The sequence below is a fragment of the Delphinus delphis genome, chromosome 12 (genome assembly GCF_949987515.2).
Source record: "Delphinus delphis chromosome 12, mDelDel1.2, whole genome shotgun sequence".
NCBI classification, from domain to species: Eukaryota; Metazoa; Chordata; class Mammalia; order Artiodactyla; family Delphinidae; genus Delphinus; species Delphinus delphis.
In genome coordinates, this window is record NC_082694.2 from 27,512,541 (window position 1) to 27,523,789 (window position 11,249).

Here is an 11,249-nt window from a genome sequence, read left to right on the forward strand (position 1 = left end):
ATCTATAATTTTCATATCTATATCTGGTAAAATAGGGAATTCCTGATGGTCCTGTGGTTAGCATTCCACACTTCCACTTCAGGGGTCACAGGTTCGATCCCTGGTCGAGGAACGAAGATCCCACGTGCCGCGCAGTGTGGCAAAATAAATAAATAAATGAATAAATCTGGTAAAATATTCAAAACAATCATTGAGACACATTTTTAACAAGTATCGTTATGTAAAAATATTTGTTGAAGATAGTGCTCTGAATGAATGCAAAAGACAACGCAAGCAGAGATGAAAGGTGATATAAACTGTTTTGGAATCATATTATGATTTATTTTTACATCTTTATTGGAGTATAATTGCTTTACAATGGTGTGTTAGTTTCTGCTTTATAACAAAGTGAATCAGTTATACATATACATATGTTCCCATATCTCTTCCCTCTTGCGTCTCCCTCCCTCCCACCCTCCCTATCCCACCCCCCCAGGCGGTCACAAAGCACCGAGCTGATCTCCCTGTGCTATGCGGCTGCTTCCCACTAGCTATCTACCTTACGTTTGGTAGTGTATATATGTCCATGCCTCTCTCTCGCTTTGTCACAGCTTACCCCTCCCCCTCCCCATATCCTCAAGTCCATTCTCTAGTAGGTCTGTGTCTTTATTCTTGTCTTACCCCTAGGTTCTTCATGACGTTTTTTTTCTTAAATTCCATATATATGTGTTAGCATACGGTATTTGTCTTTCTCTTTCTGACTTACTTCACTCTGTATGACAGACTCTAGGTCTATCCACCTCATTACAAATAGCTCAATTTCGCTTCTTTTTATGGCTGAGTAATATTCCATTGTATATATGTGCCACATATTCTTTATGCATTCATCCGATGATGGACACTTAAGTTGTTTCCATCTCCGGACTACTGTAAATAGAGCTGCAATGAACATTTTGGTACATGACTCTTTTTGAATTATGGTTTTCTCAGGGTATATGCCCAGTAGTGGTATTGCTGGGTCATATGGTAGTTCTATTTGTAGATTTTTAAGGAACCTCCATACTGTTCTCCATAGTGGCTGAACCACTCACATTCCCACCAGCAGTGCAAGAGTGTTCCCTTTTCTCCACACCCTCTCCAGCATTTATTGTTTCTAGATTTTTTGATGATGGTCATTCTGACTGGTGTGAGATGATATCTCATTGTAGTTCTGATTTGCATTTCTCTAATGATTAATGATCTTGAGCTTTCTATCATGTGTTTGTTGGCAGTCTGTGTATCTCTTTGGAGAAATGTCTATTTAGGTCTTCTGCCCATTTTTGGATTGGGTTGTTTGTTTTTTTGTTATTGAGCTGCATGAGCTGCTTATAAATTTTGGAGATTAATCCTTTGTCAGTTGCTTCATTTGCAAATATTTTCTCCCATTCTGAGGGTTGTCTTTTGGTGTTGTTTATGGTTTCCTTTGTTGTGCAAAAGCTTTGAAGTTTCATTAGGTCCCATTTGTTTATTTTTGCTTTTATTTCCAATTCTCTAGGAAGTGGGTCAAAAAAGATCTTGCTGTGATTTAGGTCATAGAGTGTTCTGCCTATGTTTTTCTCTAAGAGTTTGATAGTTTGTGGCCTTACATTTAGGTCTTTAATCCATTTTGAGCTTATTTTTGTGTATGGTGTTAGGGAGTGATCTAATCTCTTACTTTGACATGTACCTGTCCAGTTTTCCCAGCACCACTTATTGAAGCGGCTGTCCTTTCTCCACTGTACATTCCTGCCTCCTTTATCAAAGATAAGGTGACCATATGTGCGTGCGTTTATCTCTGGGCTTTCTATCCTGTTCCATTGATCTATCTTTCTGTTTTTGTGCCAGTACCATACTGTCTTGATTACTGTAGCTTTGTAGTATAGTCTGAAGTCAGGGAGCCTGATTCCTCCAGCTCCGTTTTTTGTTCTCAAGATTGCTTTGACCATTCGGAGTCTTTTGTGTTTCCATACAAATTGTGAAATTTTTTGTTATAGTTCTGTGAAAAATGCCAGTGGTAGTTTGAGAGGGATTGTACTGAATCTGTAGATTGCTTTGGGTAGTAGAGTCATTTTCAAAATGTTGATTCTTCCAACCCAAGAACATGGTATATCTCTCCAACTATTTGTATCATCTTTAATTTCTTTCATCAGCATCTTATAATTTTCTGCATACAGGCCTTTTGTCTCCTTAGGTAGGTTAATTCCTAGATATTTTATTCTTTTTGTTGCAATGGTAAATGGGAGTGTTTTCTTGATTTCACTTTCAGATTTTTCATCATTAGTATATAGGAATGCCAGAGATTTCTGTGAATTGATTTTGTACCCTGCTACTTTACCAAATTCTTTGATTAACTCTAGTATTTTTCTGGTAGCATCTTTAGGATTCTCTATGTATAGTATCATGTCATCTGCAAACAGTGACAGCTTTACTTCTTCTTTTCTGAGTTGGATTCCTTTTATTTCCTTTTCTTCTCTGATTGCTCTGGCTAAAACTTCCAAAACTATGTTGAAAAAGAGTGGTGAGAGTGGACAACCTTGTCTTCTTACTAATCTTAGTGGGAATGGTTTCAGTTTTTCACCACTGAGGATGATGTTGGCTGTGGGTTTCGTTACATATGGCCTTTATTATGTTGAGGAAAGTTCCCTCTATGACTACTTTCTGCAGGGTTTTTATCATAAATGGGTGTTGAATTTTTTCAAAAGCTTTCTCTGCATCTCTTGAGATGATCATATGGTTTTTCTCCTTCAATTTGTTAATATGGTGTATCACGTTGTTTGATTTGCATATATTGAAGAATGCTTGCATTCCTGGAATAAACCCCACTTGATTCTTTTAATGAGCTGATCCTTTTAATGAGCTGTTGGATTCTGTTTGCCAGCATTTTGTTGAGGTTTTTGCATCTATGTTCATTAGTGATATTGGCCTGTAGTTTTCTTCCTTTGTGACATCCTTGTCTGGTTTTGGTATCAAGGTGATGGTGGCCTCGGAGAATGAGTTTGGGAGTGTTCCTCCCTCTGCTATATTGTGGAAGAGTTTGGGAAGGATAGGTGTTAGCTCTTCTCTAAATGTTTGATAGAATTCACCTGTGAAGCCATCTGGCTCTGGGCTTTTGTTTGTTGGAAGATTTTTAATCACAGTTTCAGTGCTTGTGATTGGTCTGTTCATATTTTTTCAGTGCTTGTGATTGGTCTGTTCATATTTTCTATTTCTTCCTAATTCAGTCTTGGCAGGTTGTGCATTTCTAAGAATTTGTCCATTTCTTCCAGGTTGTCCATTTTATTGGCCTCGAGTTGCTTGTAGTAATCTCTCATGATCTTTTGTATTTCTGCAGTGTCAGTTGTTACTTCTCCTTTTTCATTTCTAATTCTATTGATTTGAGTCTTCTCCCATTTTTTTCTTGATGAATCTGGCTAATGGTTTATCAATTTGGTTTATCTTCTCAAAGAACCAGCTTTTAGTTTTATTGATCTTTGCAACCATCTCCTTCATTTCTTTTTCATTTATTTCTGATCTGATCTTTATGATTTCTTTCCTTCTGCTAACTTTGGGGTTCTTCTTGTTCTTCTTTGTCTATTTGCTTTAGGTGCAAGGTTAGGTTGTTTATTTGAGATGTTTTCCTGTTTCTTAAGGTACGATTGTATTGCGATAAACTTCCCTCTTAGAACTGCTTTTGCTGCATCCCATAGATTTTGGGTCATCGTGTCTCCATTGTCATTTGTTTCTAGGTATTTTTTAATTTCCTCTTTGATTTCTTCAGTGATCACTTCGTTATTAAGTAGTGTATTGTTTAGCCTCCATGTGTTTGTATTTTTTTTTCTTTTTCTGTACGCAGGCCTGTCACTGCTGTGGCCTCTCCTGTTGCGGAGCTCAGGCTCTGGACGTGCAGGCTCAGCAGCCATGGCTCACGGGCCCAGCTGCTCCACGGCACGTGGGATCCTCCCGGACCAGTGCACGAACCCACGTCCCCTGCATCAGCAGGCGGACTCCCAACCACTGTGCCACCAGGGAAGCTCGTGTTTGTATTTTTTACAGATCTTTTCCTGTAATTGATATCTAGTCTCATAGCGTTGTGGTCGAAAAAGATACTTGATACATTTTCAATTTTCTTAAATTTACCAATGCTTGATTTGTGACCCAAGATACAATCTATCCTGGAGAATGTACCATGAGCACTTGAGAAAAATGTGTATTCTGTTGTTTTTGGATGGAATGTCCTATAAATATCAATTAAGCCCATCTTGTTTAATGTATCATTTAAAGCTTGTGTTTCCTTATTTATTTTCATTTTGGATGATCTGTCCATGGGTGAAAATGGGGTGTTAAAGTCCCCTACTATGAGTGTGTTACTATTGATTTCCCCTTTTATGGCTGTTAGGATTTGCCTTATGTATTGAGGTGCTCCTATGTTGGGTGCATAAATATTTACAATTGTTATATCTTCTTCTTGGATCGATCCCTTGATCATTATGTAGTGTCCCTCTTTGTCTCTTGTAATAGTCTTTATTTTAAAGTCTATTTTGTCTGATACGAGAATTGCTTCTCCAGCTTTCTTTTCGTTTCCATTTGCATGGAATATCTTCTTCCATTCCCTCGCTTTCAGTCTGTATGTGTCTCTAGGTCTGAAATTGTTCTCTTGTAGACAGCATATATATGGGTCTTGTTTTTGTATCCATTCAGCCCATCTGTGTCTTTTGGTGGGAGCATTTAGTCCATTTACATTTAAGGTAATTATCGATATGTATGTTCCTATTCCCATTTTCTTAGTTGTTTTGGGTTCCTAATTGTAGGTCTTTTCCTTCTCTTGTGTTTCTTGCCTAGAGAAGTTCCTTTAGTATTTGTTGTAAAGCTGGTTTGGTGGTGCTGAACTCTCTCAGCTTTTGCTTGTCTGTAAAGGTTTTAATTTCTCCAACAAATCTGAATGAGATCCTTCCTGGGTAGAGTAATCATGGTTGCAGGTTTTTCTCCTTCATCACTTTAAATATGTCTTGCCACTCCCTTCTGGCTTGCAGAGTTTCTGCTGAGAGATCAGCTGTTAACCTTATGGGGATTCCCTTGTGTGTTATTTATTGTTTTTCCCTTGCTGCTTTTAATATGTTTTCTTTGTATTTAATTTTTTACAGTTTGATTAATATGTGTCATGGCATATTTCTCCTTGGATTTATCCTGTATGGGACTCTCTGTGCTTCCTGGACTTGATTAACTATTTCCTTTCCCATATTAGGGAAGTTTTCAACTATAATCTCTTCAAATATTTTTCAGTCCCTTTCTTTTTCTCTTCTTCTTCTGGAACCCCTATAATTTGAATGTTGGTGCATTTAATGTTGTCCCAGAGGTCTCTGAGACTGTCCTCAATTCTTTTCATTCTTTTTTCTTTATTCTGCTCTGCAGTAGTTATTTCCACTATTTTATCTTCCAGGTCACTTATCCGTTCTTCTGCCTCAGTTATTCTGCTATTGATCCCATCTTGAGTATTTTTCATTTCATTTATTGTGTTGTTCTTCGTTGCTTGTTTCACCTTTAGTTCTTTTAGGTCCTTGTTAACTGTTTCTTGCATTTTGTCCATTCTATTTCCAAGATTTTGGATCATCTTTACTATCAATATTCTGAATTCTTTTTCAGGTAGACTGCCTATTTCCTCTTCATTTGTTAGGTCTGGTGCGTTTTTATCTTGCTCCTTCATCTGCTTTGTGTTTTTCTGTCTTCTCATTTTGCTTATCTTACTGTGTTTGGGGTCTCCTTTTTGCAGGCTGCTGGTACGTATTCCCGTTTTTTTTGGTGTCTGTCCCTAGTGGCTAAGGTTGGTTCAGTGGGTTGTGTAGGCTTCCTGGTGGAGAGGACTAGTGCCTGTGTTCTGGTGGATAAGGCAGGATCTTGTCTTTTTGTTGGGCAAGTCCACGTCTGTTGGTGTGTTTTGGGGTGTTTGTGGACTTATTATGATTTTAGGCAGCTTCTCTGATAATGGGTGTGGTTGTTGCCCTGTCTTAGTAGTTGTTTGGCATAAGGTGTCCAGCACTGTAGCTTGCTGGGCATTGAGTGAAGCTGGGTGCTGGTGTTGAGATGGAGATCTCTGGGATTTTTGGCCTTTTGATATTATGTGGAGTTGGGAAGCCTCTTGTGGACCAGTGTCCTGAAGTTGGCTCTCCCACCTCAGAGGCATAGCACTGACTCCTGGTTGCAGCACGAAGAGCCTTTCATCCTCACAGCTCAGAATAAAAGGGAGAAAAAGTAGAAAGAAAGAATTGGTATAAGTAGAAAGAAAGAAAGAAAGAAAGAAAGAAGGGAGGGAGGGAGGGAGGGAGGAAGGGAGGAAGGCAGGAAGGAAGGAAGGATGAAAGTAAGGATAAAAGAAAGAAAGAAGATAAAGTACAATAAAATAAAGATAAAATATAATAAGGTTATTAAAATAAAAAAATTATTAAGAAAAAAAAGGACGGATAGAACCCTAGGACAAATGGTGGAAGCAAAGTTATACAGACAAAATCTCACACAGAAGCATACACATACACACTCACAAAAAGAGGAAAAGGGGAAAAAATCATAGATCTTGCTCTCAAGGTCCACCTACTTAATTTGGGATGATTCGTTGTCTATTCATGTATTCCACAGATGCAGGGAACATCACGTTGATTGTGGAGCTTTAATCCGCTGCTTCTGAGGCTGCTGGGAGAGATTTCCCTTTCTCTTCTTTGTTCTCACAGCTCCCTGACTCAGCTTTGGATTTGGCCCCGCCTTTGCGTGTAGGTCGCCGGAGGGCGCCTGTTCTTCGCTCAGACAGGATGGGGTTAAAGGAGCAGCTGCTTTGGGGACTCTGGCTCACTCAGGTCGGGGGGAGGGAGGGGCACGGAGTGCATTGCGGGGTGAACCTGCGGCTGCAGATGCCGATAGGACATTGCACCAGCCTGAGGTGCGCCGTGTGTTCTCCCAAGGAAGTTGTCCATGGATCCCGGGACCCTGGAAGTGGCGGGCTGCACAGGGTCACCGGAATGTGGGTGTGGATAGTAACCTGTGCTCGCACACAGGCTTCTTGGTGGCGGTGGCAGCAGCCTTAGCGTCTCATGCCTGTCTCCGGGATCCGCGCTTTTAGCCGCAGCTAGCGCCCGACTCTGGAGCTCCCCCAAGCAGTGCTCTTAATCCCCTCTCCTCATGCACCAGGAAACAAAGAGGGAAGAAAAAGTCTCTTGCCTCTTCGGCAGCTCCAGACTTTTCCCCGGACTCCCTCCAGGCTAGCCGTGGTGCACTAATCCCTGCAGGCTGTGTTCACACCGCCAACCCCAGTCCTCTCCCTGCGCTCCAACCGAAGCCGGAACCTCAGGTCCCAGCCCCGCCCGCTGCGGCGGGTGAGCAGACAAGCCTCTAGGGCTGGTGAGTGCTGGTCGGCACCGATCTCTGTTCCGGAATCTCTCCGCTTTGCCCTCCGCACCCCGGTGGCTGCGCTGTCCTCCGCGGCTCCGAAGCTTTCCCCCTCCACCACCTGCAGTCTCTGCCCACGAAGGGGCTTCCTCGTGTGTGGAAACCTTTCCTCCTTCACAACTTCATCCCACTGGTGCAGGTCCCATCCCTATCCTTTTGTCTCTGTTTATTCTTTTATCTTTTGCCCTACGCAGGTACGTGTGGAGTTTCTTGGCTTTGGGGAGGTCTGAGGTCTTCTGCCTGAATCCAGTAGGTGTTCTGTAGCTCATTGAAGTTTTGATTTGCATTTCTCTATTGATGTTGAGCATTCTTTTATGTGTTTGTTGGCAGTCTCTACATCTTCTTTGGAGAAATGTCTATTTAGAACTTCTGCCCATTTTTTTGATTGGGTTGTTTCTTTTTTTGTTATTGAGCTGCATGAGCTGCTTATAAATTTTGGAGGTTAATCCTTTGTCAGTTGCTTCATTTGCAAATATTTTCTCTCATTCTGAGGGTCTTTTGGTCTTGTTTATGGTTTCCTTTGCTGTGCAAAAGCTTTGAAGTTTCATTAGGTCCCATTTGTTTATTTTTGTTTTTATTTCCATTTCTATAGGAGGTGGGTCAAAAAGGATCTTGCTGTGATTTATGTCATAGAGTGCTCTGCCTATGTTTTCCTCTAAGAGTTTGATAGTTTGTGGCCTTACATTTAGGTCTTTATTCCATCTTGAGCTTATTTTTGTGTATGGTGTTCGGGAGTGATCTAATCTCATACTTTTACATGTACCTGTCCAGTTTTCCAAGCACCACTTATTAAAGAGGCTGTCCTTTCTTCACTGTACATTCCTGCCTCCTTTATCAAAGATAAGATAACCATATGTGCGTGGGTTTATCTCTGGGCTTTCTATCCTGTTCCATTGATCTATCTTTCTGTTTTTGTGCCAGTACCATACTGTCTTGATTACTGTAGCTTTGTAGTATAGTCTGAAGTCAGGGAGCCTGATTCCTCCAGCTCCGTTTTTTGTTCTCAAGATTGCTTTGACCATTCGGAGTCTTTTGTGTTTCCATACAAATTGTGAAATTTTTTGTTCTAGTTCTGTGAAAAATGCCAGTGGTAGTTTGATAGGGATTGCATTGAATCTGTAGATTGCTTTGGGTGGTAGAGTCATTTTCAAAATGTTGATTCTTCCAATGCAAGTACACGGTATATCTCTCCATCTATTTGTATCATATTTAATTTCTTTCATCAGTGTCTTATAATTTTCTGCATACAGGTTTTTTGTCTCCTTAGGTAGGTTTATTCCTAGATATTTTATCCTTTTGTTGCAGTGGTAAATAGGATTGTTTTCTTGATTTCAATTTCAGATTTTTCATCATTAGTGTATAGGAATGCCAGAGATTTCTGTGCATTAATTTTCTATCCTGCTACTTTACCAAATTCATTGATTAATTCTAGTATTTTTCTGGTAGCATCTTTAGGATTCTCTATGTATAGTATCATGTCATCTGCAAACAGTGACAGCTTTACTTCTTCTTTTCCGATTGGGATTCCCTTTATTTCTTTTCCTTCTCTGATTGCTGTGGCTAAAACTTCCAAGACTATGTTGAATAAGAATGGTGAGAGTGGACAACCTTGTCTTCTTACTAATCTTAGTGGGAATGGTTTCAGTTTTTCACCATTGCGGACGATGTTGGCTGTGGGTTTGTCAGATATGGCCTTTATTATGTTGAGAAAGTTCCCTCTATGCTTACTTTCTGCAGGGTTTTTATCATAAATGGGTGTTGAATTTTATCGAAAGATTTCTCTGCATTTCTTGAGATGATCATAGGTTTTTCACCTTCAGTATGTTAATATGGTGTATCACATTGATTGATTTGCGTATATTGAAGAATCCTTGCATTCCTGGAATAAACCCCACTTGATCATGGTGTATGATCCTTTTAATGAGCTGTTGGATTCTGTTTGCTAGTATTTTGTTGAGGATTTTTGCATCTATGTTCATCAGTCATATTGACCTGTAGTTTTCTTTCTTTGTGACATCCTTGTCTGGTTTTGGTATCAAGGTGATGGTGGCCTTGGAGAATTAGTCTGGGAGTGTTCCTCCCTCTGCTATATTGTGGAAGAGTTTGAGAAGGGTAGGTGTTAGTTCTTCTCTAAATGTTTGATAGAATTCACCTGTGAAGCCAACTGGTCCTGGACTTTTGTTTGTTGGAAGATTTTTAATCACAGTTTCAATTTCAGTGCTTGTGATTGGTCTGTTCATATTTTCTATTTCTTCCTGATTCAGTCTTGTCAGGTTGTGCATTTCTAAGAAATTGTCCATTTCTTCCAGGTTGTCCATTTTATTGGCCTAGAGTTGCTTGTAGTAATCTCTCATGATCTTTTGTATTTCTGCAGTGTCAGTTGTTACTTCTCCTTTTTCATTTCTAATTCTATTGATTTGAGTCTTCTCCCATTTTTTTCTTGATGAATCTGGCTAATGGTTTATCAATTTTGTTTATCTTCTCAAAGAACCAGCTTTAGTTTTATTGATCTTTGCTATCGTTTCCTTCATTTCTTTTTCATTTATTTCTGATCTGATCTTTATGATTTCTTTCCTTCTGCTAACTTTGGGGTTTTTTTGTTCTTCTTTGTCTAATTGCTTTAGGTGCAAGGTTATGTTGTTTATTCGAGATGTTTCCTGTTTCTTAAGGTATGATTGTATTGCTATAAACTTCCCTCTTAGACTACTTTTGCTGCATCCCATAGGTTTTGGGTCATCTTGTCTCAACTGTCATTTGATTCTAGGTATTTCTTAATTTCCTCTTTGATTTCTTCAGTGATCACTTCGTTATTAAGTAGTGTATTGTTTAGCCTCCATGTGTTTGTATTTTTTTTTCTTTTTCTGTACGCAGGCCTGTCACTGCTGTGGCCTCTCCTGTTGCGGAGCTCAGGCTCTGGACGTGCAGGCTCAGCAGCCATGGCTCACGGGCCCAGCTGCTCCACGGCACGTGGGATCCTCCCGGACCAGTGCACGAACCCACGTCCCCTGCATCAGCAGGCGGACTCCCAACCACTGTGCCACCAGGGAAGCTCGTGTTTGTATTTTTTACAGATCTTTTCCTGTAATTGATATCTAGTCTCATAGCGTTGTGGTCGAAAAAGATACTTGATACATTTTCAATTTTCTTAAATTTACCAATGCTTGATTTGTGACCCAAGATACAATCTATCCTGGAGAATGTACCATGAGCACTTGAGAAAAATGTGTATTTTGTTGTTTTTGGATGGAATGTTCTATAAATATCAATTAAGTCCATCTTGTTTAATGTATCATTTAAAGCTTGTGTTTCCTTATTTATTTTCATTTTGGATGATCTGTCCATTGGCGAAAGTGGGGTGTTAAAGTCCCCTACTATGAATGTGTTACTGTCGATTTCCCCTCTTATGGCTGTTAGTATTTGCCTTATATATTGACGTGCTCCTATGTTGGGTGCATAAATATTTACAATTGTTATATCTTCTTCTTGGATCGATCCCTTGATCATTATGTAGTGTCCTTCTTTGTCTCTTGTAATAGTTTTTATTTTAAAGTCTATTTTGTCTGACATAAGAATTGCTACTCCAGCTTTCTTTTGGTTTCCATTTGCATGGAATATATTTTTCCATTCCTTTACTTTCAGTATGTATGTGTCTTTAGGTCTGAAGTGGGTATCTTGTAGACAGCATATATATGGGTCTTGTTTTTGTATCCATTCAGCCAATCTGTGTCTTTTTGTGGGAGCATTTAGTCCATTTACATTTAAGGTAATTATCAATATGTATGTTCCTATTCCCATTTTCTTAATTGTTTTGGGTTCCTAATTGTAGGTCTTTTCCTTCTCTT